This window comes from Anser anser (genome assembly GCF_964211835.1).
Source record: "Anser anser genome assembly, chromosome: 2".
NCBI lineage: Eukaryota > Metazoa > Chordata > Aves > Anseriformes > Anatidae > Anser > Anser anser.
In genome coordinates this window covers 111,521,928-111,540,862 of record NC_139721.1, presented here as the reverse complement: position 1 = coordinate 111,540,862, position 18,935 = coordinate 111,521,928, and the positions used below count along the sequence as shown (strand labels likewise).

General features: G+C 36.2%; 1 protein-coding gene and 1 long non-coding RNA gene across 3 annotated transcripts in view; one reads left to right on the top strand and one right to left on the bottom strand.

Annotated features, from left to right (window-relative positions):
• CDKAL1 (CDKAL1 threonylcarbamoyladenosine tRNA methylthiotransferase) overlaps positions 1 to 18,935 on the bottom strand; it is a 436,369-nt gene that overhangs the window by 30,971 nt on the left and 386,463 nt on the right. The gene's annotated exons all lie outside the window — the stretch shown is intronic.
• LOC310895063 lies at positions 1,974 to 18,839 on the top strand. Its single transcript, XR_014580413.1, has 2 exons — positions 1,974 to 2,507; positions 2,713 to 18,839. It is a non-coding gene; the product is annotated as an uncharacterized lncRNA (long non-coding RNA).

The window sequence follows — 18,935 nt, the reverse complement described above, 5'->3', positions numbered from 1 at the left end:
CCGGGTTCCCCATTAGCCAAGCAGGACATCATGTTCCCCCTTCCCTATGCAGCTACCTGGGATATTCCCAAGATAAACCCCAGAAAGCAGGGCAGACAGCACCCAGGTCACTTCCCAGATGTAAATTCCCCAGGACCATATGTGTGGGGTACACAGCAAAAGGGGCACAAGTCCCAAGTTACAGACCCAGCATAAAAATCCTAATAGTAGAAAAGATGCATATTTCTGAGTACTTTTAAAAGTTGTTTAAGAGTTGTTTATAGCACATTTAAAATTTCTATCTACATTCCTCTGAGAAGTCTGTAGTTGCAAGTAACAACAGATACCACATATTCAAATTTTAGTAACCTAAATCATCTGTAACCATTTACCATTCCCCTGAACACTAAGGTGTGCTTTTCTTCCAAGAAAACAGTTATTTAATTCAAATCCTCAAAGGAGTTTTTCAAATACATGTCAAGTAGGCACTGGAGATAACTGTGTCAGTAAGATTACAGGGAACATTTTCCCTGAATGGAGAGGTTTTGTTGTTTCTACAGCATTTCAGACCATAGCCTTTAAAATCACAATGCAGTATGGCATTGTAGTGCTACAGCAGGAAGTCTCAGATGTCATGCAATGTTATGAAAAAGAGGAGGAGGAAACGTTAGATAAGTGATACTGACCCTTGAGGAAACCTGTTACCACTGGAAAACACCAAAACCAATCAAGCAGTCATGTCCTTGAGTTGCATTTATTATTTACCAGTATCATAACTTAACAAAACCAGCTCAAAGCAATACTGGGTCTGTAACTCATTTCACAATTGTCTTGTGGTTCCCTGGCTTTCTCTGGACATAATGTTCTGCCTTTATCGTCCCTATGAATCCTGCCTGTGAGGAACTCTAAGCTACATGTGTTATCTTCATACTCTCAGATGACAGTGTCAAGTATAGTATTAAAAAAATAAAATAAAAAAAAATCAAAGGGAAGAAGAAAAGAACACCTGTGTTTGATCATTTGCTATAGGCAGTGATTTCTTCAAAGACACATTGCCAGTTTTTCTTTGCTTCCATGAGCAAATGGAGCACAGGTCCCTGTGTCTCAGCAGGCTAAACAGAGAACTTCTGTGCTCAGAATTTCTTGGGAATGGAAAGAAAACAGGAAGACTGAATTCATCACATAGCATCAAAATTGTGGCACTAAAATTGAGTACAAGAGGTGCAGAGGAGCAGAACAGCCTACACCAAATTATAGTACATACACTCACACATATAGTCACACATACAAGACAAAGAGGCTGTATTGTGAGGAGTACAAGGCAAACCCAATATTGTTCACTTTCTCATGTTACTGGACTTGTAGCCCTGGCCAAGGCTGATCTCAGAAAGAAAGACAATATGCAGATATTTGTGCAGACTCTCTTGCCATAACAACAGAAAAGAACAATTTTATTTAATGCGTTAGGCTTGGGTATTTATGATCTACAACGCTAATTGGCTACACACTGTAAGACAGAAAATGACTCTCTCTCCTGCATCCAAATATAATTAAGAAAGAAATATAAGTAGGCAGAATGCAGCTTTGGTATTGAAATTTGTTCAAGAAGTGAAATATATGTCATCATTTCTGCAATTATTCCCCTGGGATCTCTAAATGCGTAAGTTTCACCTCTCTCAGAAAGAATTTACATATGCAGAAACCAGACATGATATCTAATAACAGTCATAATTATAATAACCTTTGATGATTTTTTTCAGGCATGTACCAGCAAAAGTAGTTCAGTATCTTGTTTTTATTCCTATTCTTTCATCTGCTTCCACAGGTATGCATGAGTTCCAGCTCTCAGGGATCTACAATTCTGACAAAGCATTTGCAACAGAGTGAAGTTATCGCTGGCATCTCAGTTGGGAAAGATTCCTACAGAACTGGGATTTTTTTTCTTTGTGGAGGATAGCATGAAAAAAATAATGAGTGTCAGCAAAAAACTTACCTGTCAGTTTCCCCCATCCCAACACAAACTGGTCATATTGTTTACACAAGGTAAATTTGTTTTCACTGAAAACAACACAGTGAGTATTACTAATCCTATCACTTCCTACACTGCAACAGCTGCCAGGTAGTTTGCAAATCTTGTAATTAGTAATAAAATCATTTATGAACTTAAATTCTGTTTTTATTTATCCTACAGGAAATTCTGACATGATAGTTCTGTAACTCAGTTTTTCTTTACTGAATATCATAAAAAGCAACTTTTTCCAGCTCGCTGATTTTCTAAAGTGAATGAATGCTAAAAAATGTCAAGCATCTTTCTCAGCTGCAGTCAAATTGGATTTGTTTTTCAGCTCCCCCCTTTCCTCCTCCACCCTTTTTTTTTAAACCAAAACTGACTCAATCACATAAAACCCAAGACTAATTTCTAAATTCTGCAGCAGTACAGGTGCAAAAGACTGGCACTGTTTACATGCTTTGATAGAATCCTGCTAAGCAATGTCAACAATAGCCTACTGTAATTATACTCAGATAAGGTATATTCCCGATCTTTTTTTAGTTAATGAAAATTGTAACTGTTCCAGCTGTAGTCATTATTTATCACAGCCAGAGCATGTTCTTTCTCACTGTTTACTTATTCTTTTCTTTGAATTTTGCTGATTATGTTTTTAAAAGTTTCTATTCAGCTAAAATAAACAATAAAAAATTAATAACCACTGTGTTTTTATACTTCTCCCACAGACGAAGGCATACAGTGTACACAGCCAACTCCATTGATTCAGAGAACAGCCAAAAGTCTTCTTTCAGGTTGAGCTCAATTCATGGAGGAATCGATGAGCATCTCTCCATTAATGTTGACTATGGCTGGCTTGGACTCTGACCCCAAACATTATGGAGTATACCTAGTACAAGGCTTGGAAGCCACACAAAAAGCTACTTTATTTATTATAGGCAATAAAGAATTCACAGTGTCACAATTTCTGTGTATGTTTCAGCAGATTATTCTGAGGTACAGAGTATTTCTCATAAACATGCATATTTTAGCCTTTACTATGTATAAGGAAGTTTAAACACAAGTAATTTGGAAAGCATAAATTCTACAGAAATTAGTACACCTTTATCCTGATTTTTTCATTTGTAATTATTTAACATAAATGTAATTAACTATGCAGATGTTGTGTCCTTCCCTACAAAACTGAAGAAGAATTGAGAATTGTTGGACCTACTTTTTATGAATCACATCAATCCTTTTGTAATTAGAGACCAAATTTCTCAAACATCATAATTAATAAGCATCCTATAAGCCCTCTATTTACATGTCCCAGGTGTTTTCTGCTTCTGACAGAGAAGCCTAGGTGTGCCACAACCTCCCTGTAAAAATGTAAGGTTTGTGGAAGCTTAAGACACGGCCTCATTTTGATGACGCCAAAACATGTTAATTACCATCTCTTTCCAAGTTCCCTTTGTGCTGTTTTTTTCTGATATTAAAAACTGTTCCTCCTACTTTTAGGATGTATAACATTAATATTTAGGGTCCTGTATCTTTTATATCATATAGGCCTCAATCAGATTAATATTTACAATCTGTCTGACCCACTTCATGCCTGTGGAAAGCAAACAGAGAACCTGAGAACCTGATCAGTGCAGGGTAAGTGGCAGAACTCACCACGCAGACTTCTGATATTCCTGCTCCAACTCCCAAACCGAGACAAAGCTGCCTCAGTGCTACAGTGCCATTAGTTAGCTAAAAGACAGCGGAAGACACTGGTCTCACCACCAGTACCAGATTGTTTTGTGTTTATGTCCAGCATGGCTAAATTTTACCATTTCACACTTGCTATAAGTCAGTGGTTTTCCCTTACTTAGATTGCTCAGTTTTTTTTCAGCCTTGGAAACAGCACTGGACAGTCTTCATTGCAAGCAGGAGTACTTAGCTCTTACTGGAGAACTCCAGAAACCCAAGCAAAAAGCAGCCAACATTCATCAAGGTGTCTCATTTCACTGTCAGCCGACACAGCTGTCCTTGTCAAACCACCATTAGTAAAATGCCCACCTTTAAACAAAGCTGAAGGAATTTTATTTTGAAAAGATTACATAAAACATATGATTTACTAAAAAAAAAACTTTTTTTTTTTTTTTTAACACACATGCTTCAGATGTGTGCATCATTCAAAAATTCAGAATGGACACAACAGAGGTCCACAGGACAAATTCTTTTGATGATTTTCCAGGCTCGCTTGAGGCTGTGCAAGCAGCAAGGATGGACTAGGTATGTTTAAGACAGTAAGCTCTAATAGTACACAACCAGTGTAACAAAAAAGTCCTTCAGCATCAGGCAATGCAGCTCATTAAAACCAACTGAACGCCTCTTCTTCAGTCCCCTTACGAATCAGTTGGCACAGCTACAGGGGAGGGAAAAGGTAGGGGGAGAAGCAGGCAAGGGATAGAAGAAGTAGACTGCTTCTGCTTTCTTGGCCCACTGCTCATGCTTCAGGGTAAATAGCTCCTTTCTATTACTGTGCACCTGCATCTGACTCCTTCATTTTAATTTGTTCTCCTGCTGTGAAAATGTAGCTTCTTCCAGCACACACAAGCTATGCCATGCAGCCCAGATGAAAATTATATTCAGAGATGTGAGCAGTGACCTAAAAATGACAACTGGTCCTCAAAATATGATTCCTTTTAAATTCTGTAAGTTTGCATTTTGCTTGTTTCTTCTTCTCCTCTTGTCTAGGTAAGTGGTAATAAAGGTAGCATGTTGACAACTCTGTCATATTACTTTTCTGAATTTTATTAACCATGTACAATTTTATAAGAGGAAAATAAGTTCTCAGAAATGGAAAATATATATTGCCTCTGAAAAGCAGTTCCTCTCATTTGCATCTTTGTTGTAAGTTGGTACTTAAGTAGTGAAAGCCCATCATGAGGTTGTAGAATGGAGATTTATTCTGGATCTGGCACAGCACTGCTAAGGGACTCTGGCTGTTACTCAAACTCTGTTTCCACATGTGCAAAATGTAATTCTAGTAGTTGCACAACTGACAGAGTAGTGACCATAAAACTGTGGAAGTTGCTATAGCAATAAAAATATACTATATGCAGAACTGGTATTTGGAACTGTCAAGCTGGATGAGCACTCAGGCAATGGCCTTAATGTAACACTGGCAAAAGCCTCTTCCCCTTTTTTTTCCATGTGATTGAACAAACCCCATAAAACCACACAAATACCTATAGAAAAAGTCTAAATGAAACATACAGGTCAAAATAGGAACAAGAGTAAATAAAATGTTTGAGTTTTTCCTTAAATACCCATAATAATTCACAAACAAAACAAAAAAACTAAACAAGCAGTCTGCCCTTAAGGGAACTTGACATTTAAAACATAAGTACAGGAAATTATTATTGCTGGTCTTTTAGAAAGAATGATGGAGTTTAAAGGAACGTTTTAAAATATTTGCATCTTCCAGTCAATTTGCCAATCACATGCATTCTGGTGGCATGACATAAACCAATTCTTGGGCTTAATTTTTTTTTGTTTGTTGTTTTAAATAAGCTAAGCCTGTGGCTAAATGAGGGCATTAAGCTTAAAAATGATGTGGTCTTTTTTTAGTAAATGCTATCCTTTTCAATTTTTGCGAAATTATTTGAAATTACTTAAGATTGGCTGCTGTTGTTGGAAGCAGTTCCTTAAGATACACTGCATATTTCAAAGTGATTTAAGCACAATATTAAGTGGCAGTTGCTAAGGCAACAATATGCAATTCCTGTTTCAGTGATCTCTTTTAACAGCTGCATAATCCCAGACAAGTATCAGCTATATGAGAATTTACAATCGATCTTGTTAAATACCCTATCAAATAACTTCTCCAGAAATTACTTCAGCAAGTCGCAATACAAATCTGATTTCTCAGACAGAAGTCTTGTCTACACTCCATAATGAAAAGTGTTCACCAGTGGCTCTTTCAGAATGGTGCTGATACAGCACAGACCAACATAATGCTGTTTTCAGCACAGATTCAGCATCGCCAGCCATTAGAAAGAATTGCCAGTAATAATAAAAGGTCTTAACATAGGTCTAACTTCGGTAAATCACAGGCAGAAATGCATGTTTCTTCACAGACAGGAGAAAGCAGGAAAATGTTGGAAGTAGGTGAAAATACTGGCTACAAGAAAACAGAGGTCAAAGTGAAGATAGCGTTGATTTACATCGACTGTCAGTACTGCCTTCTCTGACACAATACCAGAATCCCCATGGAAGGGTGGATGCTCTTAGAAGAAGTCATCTTTACCCTGATATTTTAAAATTAAAGAACCTCAAAACACTGCTCAGAAAAGTTGGGCTTCTCTCCAAAATATCAGTATAATTTTTCTGCTCATCCCACAGCTGAAGCCAATATTCCTTGTTCATCTCATCTAAGAACAAAGGAAGAGCAGATGGGCTAAAACAGAACAAATAAAAGTCCAAAATGACCCCATACACAAACACAAACCATCCAAAACCAAGTCTTGCCCAAAATCCACTATAAACTGTATCAACGTGTGTAACAACATACAAAACATGTAACGTGGCATTGATGGACAGTAATTAGGTAACTTAGAATACAAAGTGGTTGCACTACCTGAAAAAGTTAATAATAATAATAATAAAAAGGTAAATATGTATCAGTTATCTTTTCAAAATAATAAGAAAACTTCTTTTCCATACATGGTTTACTAACACTGAACATCGTCAGAAGCTGATAATGTTAATGAGGACAGGATGATGATATTATTTCTTTTATTCTGAAGGCAGTCAATACATGATCAAAAATTAAATACTTCAAGGCTTTTCTTCAATCTAAGGCAAGGTAAGACCCTAGAACTGCTGACGTTTCTAGATGCATAGTGGTGAATGACAAATGTCATCAAGAGTTTATAGAGGGACCAAAGTAAATGATTCATTAAAGACTGATACATGTAGTATGACTTCATGATGTTCAGAATTTAATAGTCACTACTTTTAAACTGGTTGTAATGCATTTTAATATTTTTAAACAGTATGCCATTTATTTCCATATTAAATAGGTAATGCAGAGAAGAAATACTTTAATAAGATAGTAAAATAATAATTATGACCATTTTTTTATTATCATTAAAGGAAGTTAATTGATATCAGTTCAAGAAAATCATACCTATGTATATCAGTATCAAGAAAATCGTATCAGTTCAAAAATGTGAAAACAGGGGGTCAGAGGGAGTTCCTCACATTGCTCAGCACTGTTGAATAGTCAGGTAAGGAGTGTCTTTTGCCTGTCTTTGAGGTCTTTTCCCACCAACCTCAAGGAGGTTGCTGACTGTGATTGGGCCTCATGAATAAAAGATTTTCTTATGTCTCTGTGACAAAAGCATACACATATAAACATAATGTGCCATATAAGCGCAATTTTCCAAAGGAAAAAAATATTTCAAATTTCTACATATGGTCATTCCCTTTTTTAAGTAATCTCCAAATAATCGGAGTTAAAGTGCAATATAAAATCAGAGGCATTGGAAACAAATCCGTTCATTAAAAGAAATTTATTAATGGCTGGGGCATGCTAGGCAGAAATCACTTTTGTATTTTCATAACTGCTGTCATTGTTGTCTTCTGATGTTCTCAAAACTAGATGCACATATGTACCAAAATTATGTGGAGATACACACATACATTTGTTTCTGCTGCTCATTCTTGGATCGTATCAGAAGGCCAGCAGTATGCAGTGTTTTGTTTTCCAATTCTTCCCCTTTTTTCCCCTTTGCATTTCTTCCTTTCAGAGTAATTTTTTCCCCATGGCTGACTGGAATAAAAAAAATGAGCAATACTAAACAAGACTCCCATCCTTCACTTCTGAGAAAAAGCTCTTTAGCAAGTTTAGACTAAAAGCTCAACAGGTGAACTTTTCTCCTCCTTTCTTTTCTCCTGCCTACGTCTTAAATGAATTGCCCAACTCCTAATCTCACTCTTCTACCACACCTGGCTTGAGAAAATTGTTCTCTTTATTTTCCCTGAACTCTGCTCCTGAAGGGTCTCTGTGAATATGCCTCATATGTGCAAGAAGCAAACCACTGCTTTAGTTAGACATAGTGATGTTCTCATGAAAAACATACAGCTTAGCATTCATTTTCCATTCTAACTTTCAAAACACCTATGCCCCTTTCTCCTATGGCACCTCTCTACTGTATGCCAGTTAAGGTGGCAAAATAAGCATCCTGTTTTCAAAGGCAAATGCTAGTACTTAACCCTATATTGCCTTCTTGAAAAGTAGAGATAGGGACCAGAACAAGTCACTCCTAGGTCTTCTTAGTAACCTGTTAACAACCAACACTGAATTCTTCAAAGAGAGTTCTGGATCGGATACAGATTCTCATTTGTGTTTTATCCCTTGCTGTAAGAAGCATCAAAAAATACATAAACTAATTTCTGTAAGGTGATCACACAAAACAGGCATGTAAGACTGAAGAAAAGCATGATGTTTTGATTTTACACAGTTTCACGCAATTATAAAGACAAAGCTGCTTGGTGTAATAGCTATAGCTGGTTTCATCAGCAGTACCAATAAACAGGTTGGGGCTGATGTATTGGTTCATTTAGCATAATCAAAAAAAGATTGCCAAGGAATCCAGCATAGGGTCTAGAGATACATTAGAGGTCACTGAAAAAGAAATAGGAATGTAGCCTACTGTCTGAAAATAAGAAGTCTCCTGGTTTAACAATTTCAGAACTGTTTCTTTCTCCTAAACAGTTTGGTAGATATGGTACTACAATTTACCATGTTAAAAGATGTATCTTCACATAAACTAATTATTTGGGTCAGTTTTAGCTAATTTAGCTGCATCTAAAAGACTCTCCATGTATTAGTACTGTATTCCTTTTGTCTTTCCTAGCTATCATGGTAAAAATGATACAAACACCTCTGGGTCACTCAAGCTTCTCAAGCTCTAGCAACATGACAGGGATTAAAGAAAGGCATCGGCAATGGAAAACTGCACAGAATTCACATCAAGAATTACTGGGAACCTTGTTTAAATATTCATAGCTGAAGAACTTTGAAACAAAAAGCAACAGGCCAATATAATTGCTTCTTACTACTTTTTTATTTTAAAGAGACTCCATTTCTATTAAAACTTACAAAAGCTTGATATAAATAATTTCTTTTTATTCGTGCTTGGGAAAAGTTGATATTGCCAGAGCTGAATTTCAAGATTTTAGGACATGACTCAATTATAACTATCATACACTAGGGACCTGATTAGTAGTTGGAACCAGAAAATGACAGTAACAGGATTCAGCAGTACAAAGGCTCCGCATCAGCTTTGTGTAATGAAAGGGCAAACGTCACCACCCTCATCAGCTGGTTCTAGATCAGCAAATCACGTAACACTCCTAGCTTCCATGTTGCTAGGCTTATGGCTTCAGATATCAAAGATCAGTTCTTAAATTTCAGTATCCGAAGCAGTGCAGTCGACCTCAGTGACATCTCCCATCAGATGAGAGGGGAAAGGGGACGCTGCTGATTCCAGATCGTTTTCAGTGAGCCAGGCTGGGATCTGTCATAGCAGGAGAAAGGTTTTCTGAGGAAAGGTAGTGTGAAGAAACCAACCATGCCATGCTTCAGAAGCCATTGTAACAACCCCTTGAACTCAGCAGATGTTGGTTACTACCATAAGCTACAGGATAAGCTTTTGCAACTTGGATCCTTTTTATGAGATTAGGACAGAGTTACCTTTCTCCTTAAGTTTCCTGTTTGTTGCACTGTTATTTAAATTACATAGGCACATTACACAAGTATTTACTACTCATGTATTTTATCATCAATATGTGTACCTACCATAAGCATTAGAGGCAGTATCTGTATGAAAATAGATGATAGCTTGGAAAGACTATGCTTCTAGCACAGCCATAGAATTCTAGCTGAGTAGAAATAATACAACAGATACCTTCCAACTCCTAATATTCTTGGCTGAAATCCTATTACTAAATTAAGTTTGTCCAAACAAACAGGAACTCCATACAACCTTCAAACCAATCATTTAACTGTGACTACTAGCAGCTTCACCATTAATTCAACATGAAGTTATGCATATCCTTATAGTCATTTTTTTTTTCTTGAAGGTCATGGATTAAAACCAATTACAGACAAGTTTGCCAAAAAACCCTGTTAGCATTTCAGTGGCTTTTGCTATATTCCATTATGATTGAATGTCAGCAGTGGAAGAACATTTAGCTTTTGCCATATTTTCAAGCAACGTTGTTAAACTTAATCTCTGAAGAATGCTTCTAATAAAGGAACTATCTGCCCTTTCACTCTTTATATAAAACCAAGAGCAGAATTTCTTTAGTTATTATGAGATACCTGGTGCATGAAAAAAGGACAGATTTGTATTTGAAGCACTTCAAAAATATATTTTTAAACTCTTCTCATAAAAATTCTGACCATTTCATAAATTTGTCAAACATTTTTCAAAATTTTTTTAAGCTACAATGCAGTGAATTAAGCCAGGGTGTAGGTCATGGGCAACATGAAGCTCCTTCTAAAGGCAGAGAAATTGCTCCCCAACAAAGAACTTAATCTAGGTTTGTCCAAGGACCATTTCCTTTTATCAACTGCAGATGGCATGGCAAGAGATACAAAGGGTCATGACTGCTAGTACATAGCAATGGTCACACAACAGCAGCATGTCACTGCTTGGTGAAGTCCGGTATTTAGAAATGGCACTAACAAATGGGACTGATTAAAAGAAAATAAGGACTTAGTACAGAGGCAAGGAAGGTGAGGGTACTGCTAAGTCATGTACCAATTTCTCTGTCATATCAACAGAAGCAGAAGCTGCATGGCCCATTGCTAAGAAGGGGCCTTTATGTCTCACTGGTTTACCTTTTTGGATGGTTAGCAGTGGTAATAAGTGCTCACAGTTGATAATCCCTCTGCTGTAGGGCTGAAGAAGAGGTAATGCTTCCATTTCTAGGAAATTATTCATGACCCAGCTTAATTGAAGAAGAGGTTAGCCTCACAGAGAGGTTGAGATGAGTTATGTGATCCAAACTTGAGAGAGCATGAAATAAATGCAGAATGTGGGTGAGAGAGTATGCCATTTAATTTACACCAAGAGAAACAAGATTGAACAAGGAAGGAAGGTGGCAACACAAAATCTGTTTATAAAAGAAGTGGATTGAGTAGAACAGAATATCTGGAAGGGTTTTTTTGCGAAATACAGATGAAATAGCATTATCTACTCGTACTTCAGGCTTCTCACTGCATCAACTATAAATTATTGCATGGAAAAGAACACGCTTTCAGAATCTGTTTATTGAAGAGACTCAGGCAAACAGTTAGCTGCACAGCTCTCAGAGAGAATCGGCTCTAGGCCTTGTCACATCAATGATTTATACAGTAGCACTAGGGAAATCAATTAAGTTCTCCACGCGCCCCAGTTTTCCCATCTGTAAAATAGGGGCAATCTGTTATTCAAGCAGAGTGCTTTTCCATTTTACAACCTTTCTTGTGTTTAGGTGTTTATTATTTTCTAGTGTCTACACTAGCAAAACTAATGTACTCTTATAGGGATATATTTTTTGCTTTAGCATTAGAATACATCTTTTCTTGACTCATTTTAATTCTTTTGTCTTTACCTAACTCCAAAAGTACTGCTCTTTTTTTAGCAGACAATATCAAAAATATGACATACAATGTTAAGGGAACATACATTTTTCCTAAAACACAGATCCTTGAAAAAGTTATAAAGGAAATTTCATGGTAGGTGAAGACAAAAAATCCAAAGATGATGGAGTTAGGAAACCATGGAAAACTGCTATTTATTTTCAGTTTAAATTGTTTAACAGTTTCACTGTATTCTAGCACTTCAACATCTAATGACACTTTGAAAAAATTGCATAGAAAAAAAAAAAAAGCCAGAATACAGTCTAATCCTCCAAGGCTTCAGAGAAAAAACACATAGTTGTCCATGGACTATTTGTTTCATGGATTTTCTTTATTTTCTGGTGTCCACTGAGTAAGAAAGCTATTTGTCAGCAGGAACAAGTAAATTAACACCTTGCTTAAGTTTTGGCATGGAAAAGGAGAATAATTCTGGGGCAGTGGTGCTCTTCCTCTTAATATAGACAGGCTCAAAATGCACAGCCCATTTGGAAATACGCACCCCGTAGTTGCCATTGCCTTCCTCTTTATATTATAACTTTTATATTAATTACTTATATAATAAATTTATAATAAAATTTATTTATATAAATTATTAATTATTTATATTTAATATTTATATAATATTATATACTGCTTCAAATAGGGTAGAAAATGAAAATCCGTGAAGTAGTTTGGAAGCATAAAGATTTAATAGCTTAGGAGTGTCTGTCAGGAGGGCTTATATTCATACAATGCCTGTAAGTACAAAATTTACCCTCTGCCTGTAGAGGTAATCATACATTCAACTTGTAAAGTGGGAAGAAAACAACTAAGGCAATGTTTTAAAATACAGTTTCTGTTTCAGTATCAAATGCTGTACTGTCTTCTTAAGAAAAGGCCAGTAAGACTGAGCCGGGCAGATACAGTAATAAGGATTTTTTCTGTCCCTGCCACCTGAGCCCTGTCTTACACCGTGACTAGTGTGAAAGACGATATAACTGCTAGGCTATCTAAAGCCTAACTCCCGTCCTTCCATATTTTTGAAATTCCCCAGCAGGTAGCAAAATTTCAACAACCAGATTCTTCAGTTATGGGAGGACTGGGAGATGAATTTAATGTGTTTAGATACTTGTCTTGCCATTGCAAGTGTAATCTTCTTACTCAAGACACATCAGCTGCCTTGGGCATTAGAAAGAAAATGATTATTGTGCTATGCATGGAATGGTGCACAGGATATTGGCTGAAAATAAAGAGAAATGATGGTAAGGCAAACATCAGTTTCTGGTTGTGTTGACTCCTCAGCAAATGGCAGATGACTCTGAACTAGCAAATCCTTTTATCGTTGTGGTTCTTATAGTAATCTCAAATCTCTCCTTTATCTGCTTGTTTTTGGCTTGTTTAACACAGAGACTGATGATCAGTGAAGCACAAGATTTAGTTTGAAGGTGTCAGCTAACATCTACAACAAAGCTGCCATTGCTCTTCAAACTGGCTTTACAGATAAGAGTTGGCTGCTCACCAGGTGGCCACAACAATATTATTTGGGTAAATATCTTTAAGTGCTCATAAGGATAATTGGGCTAAAATACACCATACACGTATCCAGAAATGTTATCTAAAGTCACTGAGAGGTTAACAGTAAGCATGCACATTCTGTATACAAGATATAATTGCACAAGGACACTGCAGTTGGGTGGTCTGATTTAAGAAAACCAAATCCAGTCATGTATCATGAAGCCTTCTTTCTTTTTTGTCCTTACACAGATAATCCTTTTAGCTTTGTTGAATATAAGGCACTTTCTGTTTTTAATCCCATAGCATGATATTTTAGAAGAGAAGTAGAGATTTCTAAATTCTGCAGACTTCAATTTAGTTGATTTAGTCTCCTAGACTCTAGCCCTTCTTCCTCAAGTTGCTCTTTTCATGAACTGCTGTCTCTCCACCTTGGGCAAAGGGCTCTGAAATGTTGCTGCAGCTCATCTCTCCAGAGCCGTTTTATATATAGAAGCAGCAGTGTAAGTTACGGACAAACAAAGCCAGCCTCGAATGCAATCTGGAGGTTGCAGGAATGTAGCTGGCCAGGTGACGCTAAGCGGCCCTCAACAGCTCCTGGTTCCAGTGAGACCATTTCGTATTTCTGGCTGCTCCATCTGAGCGCTCTCTGCTCTATGGCCCACATTAGAAGTCACTAATTATCTATGAGTCTACTGCTAAATGAAATCATTAAGGTACTGTAGTATTGTTCATGTGTGTATTAATGAAATAACAGAAGAGTAAAACTGAGTTCACATTAGCCATTTAAGTTTCAATAACATTTTTGTCTTTTAGGATAAAATGGGAGAAGGTATCTCAAGTAACAACAGCCAATGTTTTCACAAAAGCAGTCTGAATCAAGATCAAAGCAGCACCTACTTGTTTTCACTTCACTCACTGAAACTGATTTCAATTTCTCGTGCATTTGCTTGAGGCACTTAAAAATAAATGATCAGTTTAAATAAACAGTTTGAAAAGAAAAATAGATAGAAAGATGGACTCCATATTCAGAACTTTAATATCTAAGAAAATTTCAGTATAGATTAAAAAAAAATTATTTTTAATTTGATGAAAAAAAATCACCAATCTTCTTCAGAATTATTTTCATATTTGTTGCTAAGAAGGTATATGATACACAAAGGAAAGTGGATAGCATGTATATATTTCTCACTAGGAAATACTAATCACAGAGTACAAAGACTGTTGTGTCTTTCAATATTTTACATTGCAACACCTGCCATTTCAATTTTATGACAAATATTCATGATCTACCTTCAGCTTTTATGAATTTACTCAAAAGGAACCTATTTAAAGGCAGAAGGACATTCTAGACAATTACTTGATTTTAGGAATGTAGGGTTTCTCCATACAAGTGTCCCAAAATTACACATAAGCTGTACATATGGATGCAGTGGCAATAAATCAGACAAAAAAATGTGACATACTGAAGCAGACAGATTGCTTTTTTACAATATGTAATGCCACGTATTTCCCTGCTTTCCTAGAATTCCACTGACAACTTAAAGCTTTTAAAATAATGGGTTTCACACCTTGAACACATGCCACACAAGGCTGAGGAAGGCACTGCATACAATTTATTATATAGACTGGAAACCTAAACATTTTGTTGCATCATATGAAGGAAACACATGTTCAGCAGATCGATCTGACATTTTCACACATATTTCAAAGGATCTCTTCAACTTGCTCATGATTTCAGTCTATATCTAGTTCATTACAAAGTCCTGCAATTGCAGAACTAAAATTATTCAGAATCCCATTTAATTTCTGAAGAGCACTCAAAAGTCTAGGGTTTTAAATTAATTTATGCAAAGAGAAAAGCTCTTACCTTTATAATTCCAAGCCATATAAATCGAAAGTAAAGCTTTAAACCCGTAATGACCCCCCTTTCCCATCCAGTCTTAAATGGAATAATTAAGGAATAACTTCCATTCTATCTACGTACATGCAGCAGTGATGGGTGTCTGCTTGCTGACTAAACCTTGAAGCATTTAATTGACCTGTGGGAGCTGATTATTGCAAGTACAGTCATATGGCATAGAAGCTATCTGTGTTTTGCTAGAAGAAATCTTCCAAAGTAATTAATAATTTTGGTAATTGAAAAAGATTATGCATAACTATTCACAATGAAGAGACTTAGGCTGTAGTCAGCAAGCCTGTTACAGATTTTTAAAGATTATAAAATCTGTAGGTGTACTCATTTGGGATGTAAATTTGACTCTTCATAGTAATAGAACAAAAATAAGTCAATGGCCAAGGGCTTGGTTTAGAACTCCTGAATTATGCCTGAATTTTCTTGGAGAGAGCAGGCATCCCTGGAGAGTAAGGCATCTCTTACTGACTTTGCTATAATCTAGTATTTGCTATTTATATCCAAGTAGTAGTGTTAAGACACTTACCAGGTAAATTTGGTATGTAAACAGATACATGCTGTTTTGGATGCCCTTCATAACTGCATACGATTAACATTACTTTACCTGATACATCACTGGGGATGTTAAAAATGTACTGGGATATTAGAAAAAGCAGTCTTTTTGAAGCATGTGCATGCAAGTAATGAGACAGCTGAAGCTACAGAGAGATTGCACTCTCTATAGATAATGTAATATAAACATAATTGCCTTGACCAATGTCTGCTTCAAATTCTATGTGAAATTGCTGAAAAAAAATATGAAGAAACCTTTTCTACTAAGAAGGCATGGCATGTGACAAGAATGGATTTAGGAGACAATTGCTTGGAAGTTCTCTTCCAAGGACAGCAAAGTAAATTCATCAGTACTGTATTCATCATTTCATGTGACTAGATACTGCCTGTGGAGTACAGGGATCAGAAGCAGCCAAAGATTTTGTTAGCATCTCAATGCTCAGGTGATACAAAAATCCTCCTCAGTTAGAATTTAGAATTAACTATGAAAAATATAAAAAAGTTTGGTCTGCTAGAAACAATAGGTACTTTATATTGATAATTGTCCTGTAAGAATTACTTGAAAAATTACAACATGTAAAAAAATCCACAGTTAAATATCCACTCATAACCACAGAGTGCTTAGCATATTAGAAAATTAATTCAATTTGGTTTTCTACCTAACAAGCCCCTAAAAAAAATACTAGATCCTAAAACATCTTGGAAGAGAGGAGAAAACTTGGTAGTCATTTTCAAAAGAAAAGAAAGCTTCTCCTTCCAACCATCTTCCTCTAAACCAAACTCTTATCTTAAAACAGCTGAAAAAAATCCAGAAGTCATTGAAACCTCATTTTAAATGTCCTCAAGGGATTATCTATCCTTTGTCACTAATGCAGACCTTCAGATGGAAGTAGGTCATCACACTTGGCTACTTAAGAGTTAACACTAACCATATGGACTTGGTGGAATTTAAGATTATCAGAACTCATGCCTAACAATAATTAACACGTTCAATTAGAAAATGAAAGCTTATCAGCTTTTTTTTTTTTTTGACTAGGGAGAGGGATGTGGGAGGGGAGGGTATGATGTCGTATTTTTTTAAATGAATTTCAAAAATGAGGAGGTAAGAGAAAAGTCATGAAGACAATAAAAATACAATATTGCATGAATTATCCTTGAATAAGATTTTGTACATATTCTTTGAGACAAGAATATTGGCATGTCCTGATAATGGAAGGAGAATTGTTTATAAGAGACAAGCTGCAGTATCTCAGGTTTGTTGGAAGTGTCAGATGGAAAACTTCAGCTATCAGTTACTAGTCCATCTTTATTTAATATATTCATACATGATCTGGAAAAGGGAATGATATAGTATTGAAATTCATGGAGGAAATTAAAATGGGAGGACATGCAAACACTGGTAAAAGAAAACAAACTGAACTATGTGAAGAAAATAATAAAAACAAGAACACCATTCTCAAAACGTCAACTAATCTATTTGGAAAAATGTAATCTGAAACACAGATGCTCTCTGGGAAACTTGGAAAGCAACAATGCTGAAAAAGATTGTTGGGAGAACAGAATACTGGACATGAATTTGTAACATGATACAGTAGTGGAAAAAACCACAGGCCTGCATTCTGAAATGAATAAATATGCATAGCATTTGTATCACGAGTATGGCATTGAGCCCTTGAGCCTAAACATTCCTTCTGGGCCATGGAAAAAATAGTTGTAGTTTCTTACTCTCAAAACCAAAATTACTGACACTATCTCAGCCTCCCTTTTGAAAGTTTTATTAAATTAGGCCTACACTGGACTAGACAGGTCTGCAATTTTCAAAGGCTTATTTTGCCTGTATGGAAAAAAACAAAATGCACAGAAAAACGAACAATCGGATGTGTGCAACATTCTGTTTTGTTGTCTCTATGCTTTCACAGAACCACAGAATCGTCTAGGTTGGAAGAGACCTCCAAGATCACCAAGTCCAACCTCTGACCTAACACTAACAAGTCCTCCACTAAACCATATCACTTCCCTTCTAGACACAAAATTAAAGAACAATTTTGGAATTCTGAGAAGAACAATTAACACTGGAAACCTGGAGATGACATCTAAAGAGAAAAGACCACAACGCTGGCAAAGACGAGGAGGGAAAAAGCATAACAAAAAGTAATTAGGCTGCACGGTATCTTAGAGAGATACAGTAGGGTGAAACCACCTGTCAAGGAATCCAAGTGTATGGGGTCGGTTAAAAACATAACAATCAAAGTGTTAGAAGAAACGTCTGTGCCACGTGAGCTTTCATTATTGCAAGATGCACCACATAAAAAAAAAAAAAAAATTTCCATCTGCAGTTTCGTTTTAGGATTGCTTAGTTTGAATTAGACGTTGCTCAGTACCTGAAGCCTGCCTACCATTCTTTCCACTTGTATTAGTACTCTGCTTGTCTTTTTTTTTTTTTTAATCAAAGTAACTTTTCTTTCTTGCACTTAAAAATGCTAGATTCAATAGCTTTCATCCACATCTGAGTTTGTGTAATAACAAACTGAATTTTGCAGAAAGTATCAGTACGTTATCTAAACTGTATGGTGTCTGACACCCCTGAAGTACCAGCGATCGTTTGGAATTCTATCCAAAAGAAAATTGGCCAAAACCTACATTACATAGCACTTATTTTTGTTAGGCTGACTTTGACTTCAAGAGTCAACGTTAAAAAAAGAATAAAATGCACTTAGCACATTTCTTAGAAGTTCATTTAGGTGAGAAAGCACCCCCAGCACACTTTGATACATATTGCTTAGCTTCACAATTTGTGTGGAGTGGAAAATAGCAAAAAATATGCTATTATGTAAAAATAATAAGCAATATCTTTTCCAGCTCAAATAGATGAGGAAGTTCTGCAAACGTAAAATACTAGTGAGACAGAAAGTCAAAGTGGCATGCACTCTTCTTTAATGACTGATCCTTTCATATCAACACTTCTCTTTTATGCAGATCTTTCAAAGAAATAATCATAAACGAGGCTTGTTCTGAGTCTGCATTACACACAGAGTTTTTCCAGCAGTACTAGTTCATATTCTCTGATGTGCTATGAATATACTGTTGGATGACTGGAGCTTTTTAAGATGTCAATCAGTCAAACTGTTCCAACTTTTAGATCATATATTCATTCAGCTGCTTAGATTATACTAAGAGAATAAAAGCTTAGTACTGGAATACATATTCAGGCATTTCTAATTCTAATTTGCTCATTTGCAGCTGCAAAAGTTAACTTTATGAATTTTTGAGGTAAAGGAAAGATCCAGCCTAATATTTTCCTCTCTGACATTAGCCAGCACTCAGACAAC